The 20,859-nt window shown below is 40.6% G+C and overlaps 1 protein-coding gene across 4 annotated transcripts in view; it reads right to left on the reverse strand.

Moving 5' to 3' along the window:
- Positions 1–20,859, reverse strand: part of HRH1 (histamine receptor H1) — a 1,870,597-nt gene that overhangs the window by 1,006,904 nt on the left and 842,834 nt on the right. For all 4 annotated transcript variants that reach the window (XM_069643929.1, XM_069643927.1, XM_069643928.1 and 1 more), the window contains one exon: positions 11,671–11,781. The gene's annotated coding sequence lies outside the window, so the exon portion shown is untranslated. The remainder of the gene's footprint in view (positions 1–11,670; positions 11,782–20,859) is intronic.

Genomic DNA, 20,859 nt, shown 5'->3' on the forward strand with positions numbered 1-20,859 from the left:
GGAGAAGCGTGAGCAAGCGTTATAGATGAGTTCATTATGCGTCTTGCGTTTCAGCATTTTGAAAAGCCTATGTGAAAAATAATAAAGGTGCGCGACAGTGAGTGTGCCCGTCACCTACGTCGTAGCACTGAATATGTTCTTCGTGTGGATTGGTGTGGGAGTGTCCAGTGTGCATGTTTTCACGGGTGTGCTGACCTGTGGCTAAGTCGTCATGGCATCTCTATCGATGTGTTCATTTACTGCTGCATGGTTCAGTCGATTTCATCCATGCCGCAGGTGTTGGCATGGGCAGGACAGGCTGGTGGGCACATCCGTATGTTCTTGTACCAGGGTATTTGATCGTCTGGTAGATTGGCAAACTCCTCTCGTGGCGGGTGCTTTGGCCGTGATCCCCTAGGCCAGGGGCGTCAGGGGATTGGTGGGAGCCGTGTGTTCCATTTTCCCACTTCATAGTGATTGATGAATTGTTGTAAATATTTGAAGGATTGTTGCCATTTGTACACTGGATGGTTTGTTTGGGAAAAAGAAACATTTGGTTGAAAGTTTGCTGGTGATGTTTTTTCTATAAGGGTTTCTTTTGCCATCATGGTGTCTCCTAACATGTCATACCCTCAGCCATCACTCTAAATAGCAATTGTTTATTTTGTCTAGTTTATAAGCCCCTTCATTGAAATAAATAATGGCTGTGTGCTGCTTGTGTGAATCCATTCACCTTCACAGAAGTTTGAAAAGGTATCTATATTGGCATTGCACATGTTTAGAACAGTTTGTAATTTATTAATACATGTAGCTAGTGGTTTCATTCTGTTTAAAATCATTATGATTCTTTTATTTTTTATTTATTCAGTGTGTTTTTTGCTAATATAAACCTTTGCACATAATAAATACAATGGCAATAAAATACATCACTCTCCAGGTCCCCAGCCCCCAGAAGCTGCGTGTGGTGCAGGAGCAGCCTGATCCGTCTAACGGAGCCTTTGACTTAAAATTTCAGCCCCCTCCCCCACCAAGCCGCCATTACTACAGGCCTACCTGGCCTGGGGTCAAGCCAATCCCCCGCGTGGAGCCGAGACTCTGTGGCCCATTGCATCGAGGCATTCAGCCCCAAGAAACTGCTGACACAATCGTTGTTCTTTGTTTTCATATAGTTGCCTAGGAACCAGTACTGATTCTGACCCATAGGCCAGGAGGGCTGCCGGCTGGTGAAAGCCGCCCCCCTGGCCTAAGGCCCCAGCGCACAAGGCCACGCTGTCCGCTCCACCTGCCTGCCAAGAAACCTCTCCCGGCTTGAACTAGCCCAACTTGCACTACTGCTTCCGATCTGTTAATTCTCATCCCCTATTGACATTGCAAGCCACAAGCTTACACTAAGGTACATGTTATACTGTACCGGTAAGACTATAATAAGACATTCACTGCTTTAATGTGTGATGTGAGCCAGTACAATATATTCCACAAAGCTCTGATGGAAGTGCTGTGATCTCGCTGTTTCAAATTTGATTGTCCATCTCATTGTACATTGCCCACTCGCTACCTTCACTGAACTTCGTAAAGGTCTTCCCTTTACCACCTATTGATCCTATGCATGTTTCTTTATGCATATGGATTTGTATTAATTAGCTGTAGCGCATGGCTCCTACTAATATATATACTTCTTTACAGGGTATTTCCCCTCATTTGTCACTTGTCTCTGCTGACCATCCCAGCGCCACAATATAGCTCACCTTCATTTTGTTTGAATCCGCTGCTGCTACCGTTACTTGCTCCACATATGATCACTGCAGCGCATAGCCTAAGTCATCACACCTACTTGTGTGTGCCAGGTCGGCAACCGGGCACTGTCTCTGTACACCACTCTAGGGACTGCGAGTGTTGCCATCCCACCACCACTCTGAGACTAAGCATCATAGATTCTACTTCATGATCCCCTGGTCGCCTGTGATGATGTATGTGCTCCCACCCCCCCTTGTCGCCTGTGATGATGTTTGTTCTCCCCCCTGGTCGCCCGTGATGATGTTTGAGTGTGTGTGCCCCCCCACTGGTCGCCTGTGATGATGTGTGTGCTCCCCCCGTGTTGCCCATGATGATGTGTGTGCTCCCCCCTGCTCACCCGTGATGATGTGTGTGCTCCCCCCTCCTGGTTGCCCCTGTTGATATGTGTGTGTGCCCTTCGCCCCACCCCCTGGTCACCTGTGATGATGTGTGTCCTCCCACCTCCCTGGTACTTTCCTAATTATGTACTCTTTTGGACCTATTATGTCTCATATGTACCGGATGTAGTTCACTGTAACAAGAGGTGAGCTCTCCCAAGTATATACTCTTTGTACCAATTATGTCTCATATGTACCTGATGTAGTTCCCTGCAAAAAGAGCCAAGCACTCGTATATACTCTTTGTACCTACTATGTTTCATATGTACCTGATGTAGCTCCCCGCAACAAGTAGTAAAGCTTTTCCATGTATGTATTCCCCTGCACCACTCAGGCCCACTGTATGCCTGAGCTGTAATTACTGTAACTTTGCCTGTCTACTGCACGTACTGTAACCATATTCATAAGTTAAAGCACCCTAGAGGCCCCTGGTCTTTGTGCTCTATACAAATACATTTTTTTTAAAAACATGCATCTAAATACATTAAAAAAATAAAACAAATAAAAAATAAAATCAATTTAAACAATGTTCTCTTCAGTAGAAAGGTACCGTCAATTATATATTGAAGGATTAGTCTCCTGTGGTAGTTTTTAAGGGTAGATTGTGATTTTTCAGCTTTTGTGATAAGATTGTGAAGAACATTTTTTGTAACATACATTTTTTAGATTGCTTTATACTGGTTATGTTAAGAATGGTGGATATAGTGTTAGGTACATTAGTAGGTTTGCTTTTCTTTCTAGATATGTTTTACTTTTTGCCAGAGGGGCTTCACCTTTTTCAGTTGTGGCTGGTTTCGTTTTTAGAGTGAGGTTACTAGCTCTTTTGTTTTCATATTTTCTTTAAATTGTTTTAGAGGCAGATTAGTATATGGCTTGCTTTTATTTTTATGTGCTCTATTTGTTTTTCTTTTCTACCGAGTTGCTTTTTAGAAGGCATTGTGTTGTTTTTGTTGGAAAAAAGAAAGTGTGGGTTTGAAAGTTTTGGTATGTATATGGATGCATTGTGCATGAGTGTGTGCGTGTGATTGTTGAGATGAATAGCGTGGTGTGTGATTGTGTAGTGGGGTGATAGTTGTGCTTGGGAAGGTTGAAAGTTTAAGAGTGTGTACAGGTGTGAATGGTGTGGGTTAGGGAGTAAGAGAGTGGTGGTGTAAATGAAGAAGTAGGGACATTGGGCCTCATTACGACCCAGGCGGTAAGGGTTTTACGGCGGCGTAAACAGCGCCGACCCTTACCGCCTGAGTACGAGGTCCCTTAGCGCCATGGCGGACTTAACACCTGCTTTTAGCAGGTGTTAAAATCCATGGCGCTAAGGGACCATGGAGTTAATTACGCCACCGTACGGTGGCGTAATTAACGCCTTCCCCACTCCCATTATGCCCTATGGGGCAAAAATGGGAATGGGGAAGGGTAAATGGGGATTGGGGACTTACCGCCCCGCAAGGTCGGAATGGGGCGGTAAGTCCGCCAACCACCATGGCGTAAACGTAGTTTACGCCATGGTGGTAAAGTCACGGCCCAGGCGGTAACTTACGTCGTAATGAGGCCCATTGTGATGTTTTTAGGAAAACAGTGGGTGTTATACCGGTGGTGTTGATTTGGGAATAGAAAGAGTGGTGATGGATGTGTGACTCTTTGGAAGCAGCCAATGAGGGATTGTTGAGAACATGAAACTGGAAAGGGTAGAAGGGCGGCCCCTGTGTTATGGGGTCCTCGGAACTGCGGTAGTATGCTGAAGACCATGGCATCTTTGCAAGTATTGGATTGGCAGAAGTGGTAGTTTTGTGGCATGCGGTTTGTGGATTAAACTGGGCAAGCTTGTTTTCATTTTTTCCGAGTATGGCTCACTTTAAATGTCCAGACATTTTAATTGTCCATTGTGGAGGGGACAGTTTGGGGTATGTTACTACAATGCTTTTGCAGGTTGCCCTAAAGGACTTCTTGAAAAGCCAAATGGAACTGTTTCCTGTTGCAATTGCTTATCTTACCAAAACTGGCGAATTTCAATGGTTTTTTGGTTTTACTTCTAACCATAAAGTCCCTTTAACAAAGTTTTTTCACTGAATTTGATAGGTTTTTATTAATGCAACTGAACCATAACGTCCCTTTAAGAACATTTTTTTCATGAATTTGATAGGTTTTCATTAGTGCAACTTAACCATAATGCCCCTTTAACAACATTTTTTCACTGAAAAAAAAAAAAAAAAAAAAAAAAATATATATATATATATATATATATATATATATATATATATATATATATATATATACATATATATATATATATATATATATATATATATATATATATATGACTTATAAAATACAATAATTTGAAAATACAAGTTCAAAATAAAACAGTTTGAAAATAAAAGTTCTAAATTGAAATTTTGAAACATTTAGAAAAAAGAGGCATCTTCAAAAGTAACTGTGAAGAATATGCCAGGTGGTTACAGGGACGAGGAACCCCAGCTAAAATATTTCCCCATTGATTAGAACATTTATATTTTCTCTGCTGCCCTTTCAAATTCAGACCCCTTCCCTTTTCCCTCCTTTATGATTTAATATTATATACCATTTGGTAAAATTATATTTCTCAATGCTGGGTTTGAATATTGCAAACACCCCCCACATTCAGGGGCACACAGGGGTCGTAACAGCCCGTAAGCCTGAGCCTTGGTGAGGGCTCAAGGTCATAAGCAGCCTGTATGCCCCCAAACAAGAGCGTGATAGCTATGTGCACGAAGGATCTCCGTCTAGGATGCTTATAGTGTAACAAAAAGTATTTTTGTGTTGGGAGAAGGACTCTGTTAGTACTTTGTGAGCCACCGCTTCTGAAAAAAAAAAATAACAATGATTGCTGTCACCATAGCAAATATCAAAGGGACTAGTTCCCCTTTCTATTCGTATGGTGGGCCCAGCACCGAAGGCAGGATCATGCAGTAGACAGTGAAGCAAGCTGTGCGCTTGCAGATAAGTCATAGGGCCAGGAGTAATGGGTTGAGATTCAGGATGTCCTGGTGGCAGGGAGGTGGCGAGGGCAGATGGAGAAGGGGCTGAGAAGAAATTCAGGGAAAGGAACACATAAAATATGGTGATGCCCGGGTCAGGGATAAGAGTGTTTGTGAGAATGCAGATGGCACATTTTTGCATGGATTTCGGGCCACCTAATTGGCAGAGCACTCTCTTTACGTGCAATTTTGATAGATTCTCAAAATAATGTTCGAACTGGTGACTGTACATGGATGCTAAGCTACTTAGTATTATCACACCATGTTCCTTATTATTAATAATATTCCGTTGCCTATTACATGCAGGGCCAAATCAACTTCGGCACTACTCGCTGCAGGTCTCTATCCTTCAATGCACAGCAGCTCTAAGCCCCTCTTCCCAGGAATACTGTCTTATCCTTCTTTTCTAGGGAACTGAGGTGTGACTCTTTGTTTTTCCTCATATCTTCTAAATTTTCTCATGGCTTGTTTTTATCTCATTTTGTTTCATGCATTTGGCATTTCATGACCTGTGAGGCAATTCAGGTGATGTTGCGTCCATTACTCTAGTTGCCAACAGCCGGCACTTAACATGTTATTATCAATTGATTGGTATCAGACCAGCACCTGTTATCCCCATGTGAGTGGAACAAGAAGGTGATCCAGTTTGGTCATTTCATGGTCTCTTGGCAATGGACAGGTGCTTCTGGTAGCCATGCTGTATGGCAAATTGTGATATTCATACAGCATGGAAAGTATTGCCTGATTGAAGTTCACCCCAATGGATTTCCTCCTTTTAATAGTCGTCTTGATGTTTCAATTGAAACCTTATATCATCTTGAAGCTACAGGTGCACATTCCTCTTGTGAGAAAACCCATGGGCCAGATGAATCTTGTGAATTCATGCCTATTGACCAAAAGACCACTGTCTTTTTTTAGAGACTCTCAAATTCCCCTATGCAAAGAACACACCTTTTAGCAGTGCAATGATTTCTCCTCTGAGTTGAGAGGACCTGCATTACTTGCAGGTATCGGGAATAAGTACATCTAGGAGTATGGTGAAATATGCATCAGACCTCAGTGGTGTAAAGGAATCAGCTGCAATGTCTTGCTATACCACCTGTTGCAACTGAGACATAAATAGGGGTCTGGCTTTCTCCAGTCAACGTGTTGCCTGGCATATATGACATGCACCTTCTATCCTATCCACAATGGTATCTCATGCAGGAAACCTATTTTTTAACACATATTTATTGTTGACCATTATCCATATATGGTTTGCTAAGTTTGTCATTTGGGACCAAAATCAGCAATCACTGACTAAGGAGATCCCTGTCAGCTGCTTCACTCTTCAGCATGTGGACCTCGACAACTATCATTTTGTCTTTGTACGGTATGCTGTTAAGAAAGTTAGCATCTCAAGCCAAGACCCTGCAATCAGAAGGATATAAGGATAGATGACAGGTTACATCTCAATGTGCTCAAACTCCATTACACAAAATGTTCTGCTGTTTGCCAATGTCTATGACAATTTTTATGTAGGATCTCTCACCAGGAAATTGATATCTTCAACTGTTAATTTTCTTCTTCCCTCAGCACTTATTTGTTTAGGCTGGTTAATGTAACTCTTTATTGTGTTTCTGCCATCATCTGTTTCTTTCTGCTTTGTCAAGGCCCTCCCATATATGTTCTGGTTCACATGGTGCAACTTTCTTTGCTTTTTCTTTTGAGAGTCTGGATAGTGAATTTTATTGCTAACATCAGATGAGCTCATCAAAGAAATGTGGGGAAGTGAGGTGAGCTATGTCTCCCTAATGAATATCAGTTATGATGGATGATGAGAATGTTTGTATATGGTTATACATATGAGTCTCTCTGGAAATGATTAGCATCAGAGCGAGGTGGGGACTGGGTTGAAGTGATTTGTGAGAGTTTGTGTTAATGTGTATGAGATTATGGCTGAGGTGACATATAGTTTGGTCTTACTGTGTAAAATGCATTCACAGTAATGCTGTAGAACGGGGATTGGTTGTGATGTGAAAGGTACATTGTGTTTTACCTATGCAGTGCATGACGTTCAAGCCCAACTTCGAGTAGCCACTGAACTCACATTTTGCTGTTTGTAGCCTTATAGTGAGATATTAAACTGAAACAGGCTAGAACCTATGCCTGAAGTGAGGAAATCATTCTGACTCGCTTCTGCCCCACCGTTTGTTTGCTCGTGTACCTGTGTACGGTTAGTTTATACATGGGTGTGCGTGTGTGTGCCTGTGATGGATTGCCATTTGACAAGGGTGTAGAAGCCCTGATGGTCTGATTTATATTAAATTAGTAAGATCAGACGGGTATTCCATCTCTGAAAGGGTAATCTGCCAAACATATTCCCCATAAGCTCCATGCCATAAGCATAGTGTACACCTGTGTCCTGTGCACACCTGTGTCCTGCTACATCTGTAGAATGATCTGCAGTGACTGTTCTCCAGTGTCAGTTTCCCAAGTCAGAGTTGCCCATATAACAGCTGCATTGACAGCCAAGTCTGTGAAACACAGGGGCTGCTTTTAACATATGCACCCCTGTTACAAAAACGACATACCTTTGAGTTTAAGGTATGATGGCCAGCATCTCTCAGTTATCCAATCCACATCAATTTGATATCACCCAAATGTCAGCCATGTGAGCCCAGTTCTGCTGTGGAAGGTGTTTGTTTACTATCCCAAAGAGAGGCTGTCCTTGCTGCTGCAAGCAAGACTGTTTCCCATGGGAGTTTCCTCTCTTTGTTCCTTTGTGAGGGCATGCAACATCCTTCCCAGAGAGACAGGCACTCCAAGGAACAGAAACCAAAGGGCACACCCTCAGAGGAGGTTGCTGAAAGCCAAAAGGGCCTTTGATCCTATTGAGGAGGCAAGGAGGCAGGGTTAGTGTAGACAGAAGGAGCTCTTTACAACTGGAGAAAGGTTCCACCATCTTGATCCTTTCTGCCTTTATATTTATTTCCTGTTCTATTCACTTCCTGTAGCACAAAGCACTTTGGGTGTGATGTAAAAATACAAAGTTAACTTGCTCTAAGAACAGGGATTTTAACGCTAAAGCAATCTAGTTTTAGTCCAATTACCTGTAGCGTTTTGCATTTAAAAGAAGAGGTCTCACAATTATTCTGGAATTTGCTATTGAACAAAAACTGAATGAAGAAATCATTGTGCCTCTGTTGGGAAAGTTGATCTCTCTAAAGTCCAAGGTAGTGGCGAGCTCTGTCCCATAACCATCCCCAGGGAGTTTTGGGGGTGTACTGTTGCTGAGACAAGACCTACCTCTTGGCCAGCCAAAACAGTAGGACCTCACTGCAGTGGGCCAGCCTCCCATGTGTGTGTGAGCCTGAGAACAAGGACACAAATGTATTCTTTATCCCTGGAACCGAGAGTCAAGGCATCCAGGATCCCTGCGTTTTCATCATGGAACCAATTATAATCTTGATTTGAGACTGTTAAACTACATTGACCCATCAGGACCCTCACTCTTCAAACTGCTGAACTGCATTGAAGCCTGTTTGCCACCGACTGAGCTAGCTGGGCGGGTCGTTGCCTCGGCTCAAACTACCCTTCTTTGTTGCCTTGAGCTGCTAGAACTGAGCTGCTTATCCAATCACCAAAGTATTTTCTGTTGAACCGACCGTCAAACCAACCTTGGTGGCCCTTACATTCAGCATTCCTTCAAGAATTGCCTTCAAACTACACAAGCTCCTGTTTGACCCATGCCAACACTGCTCCCTGTCTAGAACAACAGGATTGACTGCTGCACCTGAACAGCTGAACTGCAAGCTCGAACATGTTTGCAGCAGCACCATGCTAGGTGAACGTGTCATTGCCTCATCTCGAACTACGAGCTCTGCCACCTTTGAACCACCACTCGACCCAACAGTATCTTCATTGCTGATCTTCATCACCAGTCGAAGCGACCCAGGTGGAACCTCAAGACCCTTTCATCAGACACCACATAGAACCTCTCAAACTGGACTGTACATCCAGTCTCCAGTATCTTTGCCATCAAATCGACTGTTTAGCTGACTCTAGTGGTCCTCATGTTCCAAAGTGCTTTGAGTGCTTCATTGAACCAATCCAGTAGAAAAGCACATCCAGTCAATGGCATCTTTGCTGTCAACCCAACTGTGAAACTAACCCTGGTGGCCTTCATGATCCACACTTCTTCAAGCAGCTCCTTCCAACCATAAAATCTTTGTTCAAGCCCTGCTTAACATCTCTCCCCATCTAGAACAACATGACCGCTGCACTAGAACCTCATCATATGGCACGAGCAGCACCAACAAGCCTAGTTCAGTGATAATCGCACTGCCAAAAACCGAAGAATGTATTATTTATTGCCAACTGCCCCCTTAGTCCACCTTTGGGCCCTCGAGGCTGGTGCATTCACCTTTAATCCTTTTTTGCACCAAAATATATCCTTTTAAAAAACATCATAGTTTTTACTTCCCTTACACCCCTTAATCACTACTCAAAAGACTGTATATTGCTGTCTTTGCTAATTCTGTGTTCTTCACTCATGCGTTTTGTATAGTGTTTTTCTATTTAGGTATTTTTGTAGATGGTGTGTTTTATTAAAGTGTATCTATTTTTACGGAATCTTGATAGACATTCCCTTTTTTTGGACTGCTGTACTACTGTTACTTTTGCTGTTTGGATTGCTGCTGGATCACATTCACAACCCTCTTGAAAATATAGCCATCCCTCAGCCTACTTTATCACAAACGGAGATTGATGCGTATCTCTTAACTGTGCCTGTTTTACCTTTATGATTGGGATCACTATTGTTTTGTAGCAGTTGTAAGGCTGAGTAGGCGCTTTAGCCAATACTCACCCTTTTACTCCTGCAACGCACATGGCATTTCATCATAGTGGCAGACCTTGGTGCCTATTTGTAGAGGGCATCAGTGACCCCTCACTTATTTATGCACTGACCCGAAAATCATCTGCACTCACTTTTCCTTTTACCACCAGATCCCATTTAAATTCATTCTTTACTACACCTGTGCCTAGATACAGTAGAGTCTACTTTGTTCTATGCAATACAAATTCTTAAGCACCCACCCGTTTCTCACATATATATCCTCTCACTGATTCATCAGGTTCTCCATCCACCTACCTATCCACTTGCTCACAAATCCATCCTTCCAAGCATACATCCATCCATTCACGCATGAAATCATATGCCATTTGCCCATCCAACCCTGCATCCGTAGAGGGATCTATGGCCTGTTACGGTGTCTGCTCTGTCAAGAAGCATCATAGCACTCAGCAATTGGTCCATCAGTGTAACAAGCCTTGTACCGAGATCATTTAATGGCACACAGTTTCCTACACTTCTCTCAGATATGAGAAAGACCTGGGGAGTCAGAGGAAATGTTGTGTTCTCCTGCTGTGTGTCACGCTAGCGGAATATGCCTTTACTTTTCCAATGGTGTGATGTCAGAGTAGAGGAATACAGGATTTATACAAATACCTATTTGCAACGGTTGAAAATAAAACCATACACAATTTAAGAATTATTCATGCCAATCTGGCATTCAGAGCCATTCTCAACTCATTGGCGAATCACCTACTTGAAAGTTCTCAATGATGTTAAAATTTTTATTTTTTGATATCGGATACACTATTTAGTTTACAGTGAGAAGCTTCAAATTACTGTGTCTCTTTTGCTGCAGACATTTCTGCGTTTGGTGGACTTTTCATAATTAGTACCTGGCGGAGGCGTGGCTGTGTCCTCCCAGCCAATGGGGAGGCTCAGAGCGGGTGCATTACCATACAGTAATCCAGCCGTTCTGAGCCTCCCCATGGCTGGAGGCCACCATCCGCCATGCCGGGTAACAAGGTGAGTGACCCCCCCCTCCCCTGCATCCCCCATCTCCCTTTGCCACAGATTTCCCTCACCTCCCACTGCCCCTTCCACCTCACTTACCTTCTCTTTTCAGGTCCTTTTGGGAGCGGACATGCTGGGAACACTTCTGTACCTATTGGGTCCGCTACCGATCTGCAATACATCACCAAGGAAAGGCAGAAGGGACTACTATTGTCCCTTCTCCCATTCCAAGGAGGCCATCTTCTTTGTTTACTTTTTGTAACTATTTTAAATGGCTGCCATGAAAAAGGAGAATGAACTTCGTTTCCCGTTCCATTACTGCAATTTTCTTTTGGGTTGTGAAATGCCAGAGCATTTCGCACAGAAAAACACACTATTAGTACCCCGGTCTAATGGGCCATGGTAATAATAGCAATAAAACACTCACCGCAGGGGGTATTACTGTGTCTGGTTATGCCCTGGGGCCTTGGTTGGAACTATGGGCTCTGGGGCATTACCTGACACAGCAATGCCCCCCCCCCCGGCTTGGGGCTTATTGCTTAAGTGGTCCATCGTATTGTGGAGGCAATCTTTAAATATAGGTCCTAATCAGTATGGTCATTCTTCCCCATGTAGAGAAGGCAGGGGATTTCAAGTTAAATGACCATATTATAGTACTTACATATTCTCGTGCATTCTGATGATTGTGTTCAGGCATTTATTTTCCATTCTGTATCGTATCATAAACTTCACCACGACTAGAATATGTTCTTTGCAGTTCCAAGTAATACATCTAGACACAAGGGAAAACGAGAAAGATGAGAATATAGTTCACACAAATAATTTTGGTTTGCAGTTTTCTTTTTTTGGGGCCCTTAAATTTGCGGCGGGCTGTTGATAACTAGAACGTCCAAAAGGCATTTCTCCCACATGTTTTCCCAATGCAGATTTGACATGTATCTGGATTCAAGGATGGTGTAAGAAATTATTATCAAATTTGTGTTATTTTACAAATAAATCAATTCTTGATCAATATGCTATTTTATTTACTTTCAAAATAATAAACCAGACCCATATTTACAGATATCTGATTGCAAGTACTGTAAGCCTTAAACCTCTGTACATGGGCGGGGCTTGGGCTGGCGTTTGTAGTCAAAATGCTTCAGCAAGTTATCCAAAAAGGTACATACTAATATACATAGTGAATATTTGAAGGCATACGCATGCAATCCGTCTAAATCTAACCTTCATTGTGTTAAACAGGTATTAATATAGAAATATCAGATATTGGAATATAGATTTAATTTTCATCAACATATGCAGTGAACATCAGTCGCTAAGTTATCAGTAAACAATATAGAATTGAAATGTTACTAACGTTGTAATTAACAGCATTAATAATAATCAAACATGAATTGAAATAGAAGTAAGGAAGAGAAGAAAAGGTGATATTTGATTATAAACGCTTAACTACAGGCAGTGCTGACACAACCAAGAAAACACAAGGACAGAGAAGAAATAGAAAGATACTAGAAAACATAGCATAAACCACAAGACTCAAAGCAATAGAGGAGATAATGTATGGCTAATCTATTCTTCAGGTATCTAGAGAAAACAAGTCTCTGACCTTGGGAGAAGACAATACTGCAGTGTATAGTCACAACAAATAGGCAGTGACTATAATAAATGACCGACATTTCTCCTCAAAATAGAGCTGGAGCAGAGCAGGAGGTGCCAGTTCTACAGATATGCAAAGTCATATAGGTACCTCATATCGTCCAATACATATTTCAAGTGATCACAGAAGGGAGCTAGGGACGGGTAGCTGGAGAATATTGTGCGCATGAACACATAGGGGTGTTATTGGATGCACAGAGGACTGCCTCAGACCAGTAGACATTAAGCAAGCCACAAAATGCATATGCACACGTTAATGCTGAGTTATGATGGAGAGATACCACATGAATAGTTGAGGTAACAGTACGATCAATGATATTGTTCACCGAGGCTTGGTTACATCTTTATTTTTGACTTATTTCTGTTCATCATGGTGTGTTTGAGAAGAATTGACACATTCTAGGTACATTTTTATATTTGTTTTAATAGGGACACCAAAGGACCGCTGTTAGGTGCTCTTGCTTCATAGTTTCCAGACTAAGGGTCATGCAGCCTGATTCTACCATTCCAGGGGTCTGCAACATTTGGATCTCCAGATGTCTTGAGCTACCACTCTCATTCGCCCAAGTCCAGATAGTAGTCAATGGTGAGGGATCATGGGTGTCGTAGTCGAAAACATCTGCAGAGCTGCAGAACGCAGACCCCTTCTATATTGGCTATAGGATACAATTGAATGATATGGCTTAAACTGCAATTTAGATAAGCACATTGCATCATCGGAAGTATTCAACAGAAGACTATTTAATTATGCATGTGTGAGGATGCCCTGTTCATTCCTAAATGTCCAACACATATCTGACTCAAAGGACTTCCACTTGTCAGCCAGGTTACTGACTGGGTAGGATTTGCTGAGGTCGATACTCTATGCTCGTATCATCTCCACTCACTTGGACATTGGCGTTATGCCATGCATTTTGTAAAAGAGAGCTCATGGTTCCATTTTAACATCTCCAATTACACTTTATCTGTGGAGCAGTGGTAACAACTGTAAGTGAACCTGGTATTTTCTGAAGAGATCAGTCTGGATATCTCTGGACCTGAGCATATCTTTAATAGAGTTAACTAATTGTGAGCACATTAGAAACCCTGTTCATGAAGATAGGCGTTTTGTTTGATTATCTATGAGGATATGCATTTTCCACCCTGGCATATCTGAACTAGAATATGAATATTTTCCTAGATCCATTATGGTCAGAAGATGGGCCGTCCTACTGCAGTGATGTGTTTGTTGAGCCATAAGGGAACCCCAGTCAAATCAGACTTCCAACATTCCAAGTGTTATTCAAATAGTGTATGGCCATCCTATTCACTGTTATTGGTTTGCGAAACAGGGCTAGTCAACATCCATCTATTTTGCGCAGGAACTCCTTGTCAAGGGTGGACAATGAAGTGTATTCCAAAGGAGCAGAGCACATTCAAGATCAGACTTGTTAGACACAAAAGGAGAGTAGGACGTTGTGGAAAGGTATCCGTGAGCAAACGATTATACTGCAGAATGTTCAGCCTATTTCTGGATAGTCTAGAAGACTGTCTTCCCTGAGGGCATGTTAATAGAATAGTATTCACCAATTTAAGGAGGAAACATGGAAAAATAAGTGGAAAATGCGTGGTGTAAAATGATAAGAAATCAAATCTCCCCACCACAAAAGATGATAACAGGCAGAAGAGTAATACATATTTTAATTTTGAGATGGAAATTCACAGTTAACAGATATGGTGGAGGCTATGTCAAAGGTCAATAGGATGTTTGGTATTTCTTATAGTAGATTGCCCTTTGAAGCATTATTCTTTAAAGGTTTAACTTCAACTGTGCACATTAAGAGGTAGGATATTTTATTTTTCTATATTTAATTTGTGTATGCCTCACCTTCCCTCAAAAATGGTTTCAGAGACTTCTCGGGGGTCCACCATATTGTCCCAAATGTCATCTGCATATATCAATATGTTAATATTAACACATTTAAGTCGTACATCTTTACTGTGACTAAATTCTCTCTATAAAGGGTTTGAGGAATAGAAAAAACAGTGGGAAGATGGGCAGCCATAGCAAGTGGCCATTCCAAGAGAGATGTAAGGGGAGAATTTGCCATTTCCAAAGATTCAGGTTTTACGAGAGCTGTATACGAGTGTGTCTATTAAATTTAAAGCCTGGCCAAATATGAGTCATTGTATTGGTGTTTAAAACAGTCCCACCTAACTTATTCAAAGGGTTTCTCCTCCTTCAGAGTGATGACCAGTCATGATCTGGGTGAGGAACCTGTCTGGCCAATTATCGCAAGGGGGAATGTCTGGTATCAGCAGAAGATACAGTTCTGTTGTCAAACCCTCTTTTTCTTTTAAGAGCAAAGGCAAGGTCTCATCCAACATTATAGCTAGTATCTTATTAAAGACCTTGTCTTCACAATTAAATAGTAAAATAGGCATGCCATTCTTTGGGAGGAAAATGTCTCTCCCAGTTTAGGGTCAATAGTAATCATTGCCTCTAGAAAGGTTCCTTTGGTTGTACTCATGATAAAGAAATATTTAAATAGAGAAAAAGAAAAAATAAGTCTTTGCGCAAAAGGGGCGAGAAAGTGGAAAACAATTCAACTAGAAGGTTCAATAGACCAGGAAACTTTCGCTTGTAAAGGAACCATATTGCTTGGACCTCCTCTAGGTTCAGTAGTTTCTCTAAGATTGTAAGGTCAGATCATCATTCTTATTGCATTATAGAATGTACATTCACTGTGCCATGTCCCCCTATTGACAAGTCCTGTTGCCTTGTTGTGTGACTTCTGTTTCATGTATTCCTTTAATCCCATTATGGATATGCCTAAAGAGAAGCTTACTGAACTGGTGGACTATATACATTGTGTATCGCTAGACAGAAAATACGCTGCAAGTGAATAGCATTTTGCCGGAGCTGAGTGTATTGTGATGTGTAGGGAAGGGTTAAAGCTCATCTACACTGTTTCTGGTTTTATCCCCATGGAATTAGTTGCAAAGCAGAAAGAGCGTTCACCTCCCTTGACAAGAAGCCAGCAGAGCTGGGTTTGACTCCCACCTATGCAAAATCTTGTTTAAAAAAAATGTCATAGAATTGGGTTATTTTCTTTTGACATCATCAAACAATAAAATAACCAGGAAAGGTATAGTGCAAACAGTCCCCTGTCTACAACCTTGAGATGCGCTAATTTTGCTTTTTTTAAATTGCTATAAAATTACCCTCAGATGGCCAATTATATTGCCTTTTCATTGAATTGTATATTATTATTTTTTTTAAATGATTTAGTATTGTGCAGCTTAATTATACAAAAAATGTAGAACTTATCAAATATTATCAAATATTACAATCAAAGCATACATTTCTTTCGCTGTTAGCCGCAGTTCTTTGACCTTCACATTTAAATATCATTAAAGGATTCGCGGGTCAATATTGATTATGTGAATTTTTGTCGAGCTACATGATGGTTTCCCAAAATTGAATTATTCTGTAAGTCATTAACTTGTTGTTTCCTAGAACAATATATGTCCATCGTTCATGATATTCCATTGGTCTCGCCTGTTGACGCATCATGTTTGCGAATAGATCTCATTTTTCTTTCGCAGCTGAGCAGACCATGATGAGATGTAAAAGAGTTTCTTTCTGATTTTGTTGCTTGCAGAATCTGCAGAAAGCTTGTTCTGCAGATATTTGCTTGGAGGTCATCAGATATTCTCACGTTGGAAGGACATTTAATCTCAATCTTAAGAATGTGTCTCTAATGTGTCGGTCCGGGAATAGAATTAAGTATTGGGGAATAATTTAAAGCTCTTGTTTCCACCTTTGGATGAATGTCTAGTTGATATTTAGATGTTTCTATTGATGTATGTATCCAATCATTGCATTGAATTTTGAGCTTTACTTTAGAAGGGCGATTAATTAGCAGGTCAGGAGTTATTTCTGTATTCTCCATCAGTTGGCTGCAGGTATTTTTCCATCTAGTTATTACAGTATCATTTGCAGATGATGTATTTTCACGCAAGATATCAACTGACGGGATCTTGTCCATGCAGATTAATTTCCTGTATCAATTTAAGTGCTTCCAAATGACTATTGCTTTTAACGTTTGTAGGTCCAACTCATATATTATTCGTGGCATTGGATATTCCACCAGTAGAGTTAAGATTTTTCTTCAGAAGATAGCTTCAAGTTGAGTCCAAGTATGGCGAGGTATATTCAAAACTGATTCGCTTGCATATGTTAAAATAGCTTTAACTTTTTCCCGATAAGTAAAAAAGTAATCACAGGCTTAACTGAAAATTTCCCATATTTTTAATGGATTATAAGCCCTTGACGGGCTAACGAGAGGGATTTTGTTTTTAAGTGCTCAACCCATCTTTGATCGGTTTCTGATTGATTAACCCATAGACGCAATTTGAACTAATCGAGGACCGGCGCACAGCAAGGGGAAAAAGATACACGATACTAACAAGATTGCAAAGGCAACAAAATTAAAGGCAAAGAAACGTCCAACATAGTGGATACATGATGCCAACAAAAACGGAAAAAGCAACAACATTAAATCACATAAACGTGTCTCAAGGCGGGAAATGGTTTATAGCAGACTGGCAGAAAACTAAGAAACATTGAAAACATCCAATTTTGGAAACAAGGAAAAAGCATATATATGTTTGCCTAAACCTATACAACTATATTATGACTACTGGGAAAGCTACTGTTTCCTAAGCAATACAAACAGTTTTAAAAGGAAGCTCCTGAAGAACCGTCACAAAAAAGACGGGGAAACACGTGTCGAGTTGCCTCCATAAAAAATCAAGCTATCTTCCCAAAATATATTGACTTTTATTTGGAGAAAGGAAACTGAACCACTAAAGGAATTTACAAAGTAGATGCAACTTGAAGCGGCAAGAGGTATACAAGAGGTATACACATACCAACTGAATGCAAACACAAAGTCAAAGAGATCGTTCTTCACTGCCCATCTAGTCAAGTTCCTTTGGATGAATCCCGCAAATATTTTCCCAAGTGGGTCAAACAAGGACGATTGTTTAATGGTGAATTCCTGCACCCTTGCTTATGGATGGGAATAAATGTTGCAGTTTTCCACGTCTTAGGCACTTTTGCATGTATATTGTTGATTTTGAATAGTTGTAAGCATATATCTGGCCATTGTTCTGGGTTCTTTTTAATGAGCGCATTTGTTAGACAATCTGGACCCAGAGCTCTTGTTTCATTTAGATGTATATATGGTTCAAAATGTCTGTCCGGTCCCAGTTCAATTCCCATGGAGATGATGATATTTGTCCATCTTAATTCCTTGTTTCATTTCAGTTGCAATACAGCTTTGAAAAATGAGCTATCCAAGCATCTTCTGTTACTCCAGTTATCAATTTGGTAGTATGATCTTCATTATCATTGATTAACATCCACAGATCTTTGGTGTTCTTTGAGTTAGCGCTCTATGCATCTTTTCAGCATCATTCTGAATTATCTGTGCCTTATTATTTTTAGCCCAGTTTCTATATTGTTGTTTTAATTGGTGTATGATTCTAGGGCGTTGTTCTAGGTTCATAGTTCTGACAGCTTTAATGTTTTTTTTTTGTAGAATCTGGGTATTGTATGCATGTGAGTGTTTTATCTCATGATGCTGTGCTCCTCCTTTGTTACACCTAAATAGTATCAGTAGCCATGGGTAGTCAATCTTTTCTTTGTCAGCAATATTTGTATCTAAAAATCTGGCCTTACTGGATCTCAGTTGTGAGTCAGAAATACGCAAACTGTGTGAACCAGTGGCTGGTACTAAGTGCGGCAATTGTTGTATTCGGGTTCTCTCATGTATCAATTTCCATTTGATTGTCACTTTGTGATGATCACTGCGTTGAGACGGATTCAATTCTATATTTTAAATTTTAGAGCTAAATTTCTCAGATATATAAATGTAATCAAGAAGGGCAGCTGATTTACTGCCAAACCATGTCGATTTTATTTCCATATCATGTATACCCAAGGTATTAGCGAGTATCATGTTTCTCTTCTTCATTTAATTTTTCCGTGTTCAGGCTTTCAATGTTAGTTTCCGTTCTGGTATTTTCAGTTCATCTTCATAGCATAGGTGGATGTTTAGATCACCACATATTATTACTTCTAGATGGTTGTATGTCATCTGTAATTCATCTATTTGTGTTAATACTTTGTTGATGAAGGACATTTCTTGAATTGCAGCTGTACTCCAATATAAGTTTACTAAAGCGATTTTTGAATTAGTTCTTACTTGACTAGAGCAAAATTTGTAACGTTGGTTCAAGTATGGTGATTTGAATGAAAGAATTTGGATTGTATGATTTGACAATTTTTATGTTTGCTTCAGCTTTAATGAGTGTTAAAGGCCAGCTCAAGTGAAACCCTTAGCTCTTGCAATTGCAGGATTGATCAATGCTATATTTCCATCACAGGCAGGTTGAAGTGTAACCACGTCTCTTGTAGACATGTTATGTCAAACATCTGTAAATCATGGCTGTTGTTTTCAAAGTGGTGGGTGGATCCCCTTGTGCTCCATGTGCACACCGATAGTAGACAATTTGTTGTAGATTGTAGTTGTTATGTTGACTTTTCCATTGTATAGAATCTTTTCTATGCTCATCTCTGGGTTCATGTCTTGTTTCTCTTTTTCTTTCAGCCTTTCTTGTAACTAAAGATTTTTGTTTCGTTTGGAGTCTTCAAAAGTAGTAATGTTTTGAGATGTATTAATTATCGTTTGAGATCTCAAAATAATAGATCTAGTTTGATGGTGATTTAGTGGATTTGTTTCCTGTTGTTGACAGTAGTCGTTATCAGTTAAGCATCTGAATCCCAGAGTTCAAAATTGCTCACAGCACGTCATTACTTGATCGTGTATGTGTTGAATAGTAAATTGCACTTCCACTATGTCAGTTTCATCTTAAAGGGAATTCTATTACTAAAATGTCTTGGGAACAGAGATCCGTAGTTTCACTGTGGCATGCAATTGTCGTAAAATATTTGTCCTGTTTAATATTAAATTATCTTTTTTTCCCCTGAAGCTTTCGAATCTCGCTCTGTGCGCTTCAGTGTTCCACAAATATGGTCATTTCCAGGCCATTTTCTTTGGAGAATTGGTATTCAGTGCTGTGATCTTGGTCTAATCGATATAAGGGGCCTCTAGTATCATTTGTATCTTTAAGATATTGCTGTACTGGGTGCCTGGATGTTTTGTAGCCTTCACTCACTGTTTTGACTGATGTATTTCGTGTGCTACTTACCTTTTCTAAATCAGTTTCTGAAATATCTTCAAGGGTTAGAATCTCATTGTCAGATTCTATAGAGTCACCTTGTTCATATTTGTCTACAATATACTGTGACTCATTTGAGTCCTCAAGTACTGTTTCCTCAGCTATAGAGCCGTAGTCTGTGTTATCTCCTTTGTCACTATATGTAGGCAAGTTTATTAACAAATCTATTATTTCTTGGTCTTTATTTTGAGTAACTGCATCTCTGTCGTTGGTTATGCGATCTTCATTTAAGCTCTTTTTCACAGCATACCTTCTGCTCACTATTGGGGTCTCACTGTTAACTTTAGGTTGGATCTGCTTTGTTGGTAGCGTTAAATTGCGAACAAAAGCTTGAGATCCTCTCTTTGTGGGTTTCAGTTTTTTGTCTGGCTTCTTGTTTCTTTGTATTTGTTTGTTGTCTGATTTGGTAGGAGGCCTTTTGTCGATTTTTACTTTTGGCTCAAATTTGGAAAAGCTTTCAATCAGGCTGAACAATCAGGTTTTCGGGCTGCTCACAGTACCAAAACTGCCATGTTAGATTTACAGAAACGCATGCTGGAATTGTTCGACAGAGGCAAAACTGGGATTCTAATGTTACTTGATCTCAGTGCAGCGTTTGACCTGGTGGATCACCATCTATTACCACACGTGCTGGACAAAATAGCAGGTTGTTCTCCAGTTGCCCTTGCATGGTTGTCCTCTTTTTTGAAGGATCGGAGTGCCAGAGTACACTGGGGGGACACATTCTCAGAGGCCACTCCTATTATTTTTGGAGTCCCTCAGGGAGGTAGCTCATCCCCTCTATTGTTTAATCTCTACATGAGAAGTCTCTGCGATTTATTAGAAAACCTTGGCGTATTCTTTACGAATTACGCCGATGATACACAACTAATAATCAAACTAAATGGCGACCACTCTATGGACA

This window comes from Ambystoma mexicanum, chromosome 2p (assembly GCF_040938575.1).
Source record: "Ambystoma mexicanum isolate Mex_15411 chromosome 2p, UKY_AmexF1_1, whole genome shotgun sequence".
In the NCBI taxonomy this organism is placed as follows: Eukaryota; Metazoa; Chordata; class Amphibia; order Caudata; family Ambystomatidae; genus Ambystoma; species Ambystoma mexicanum.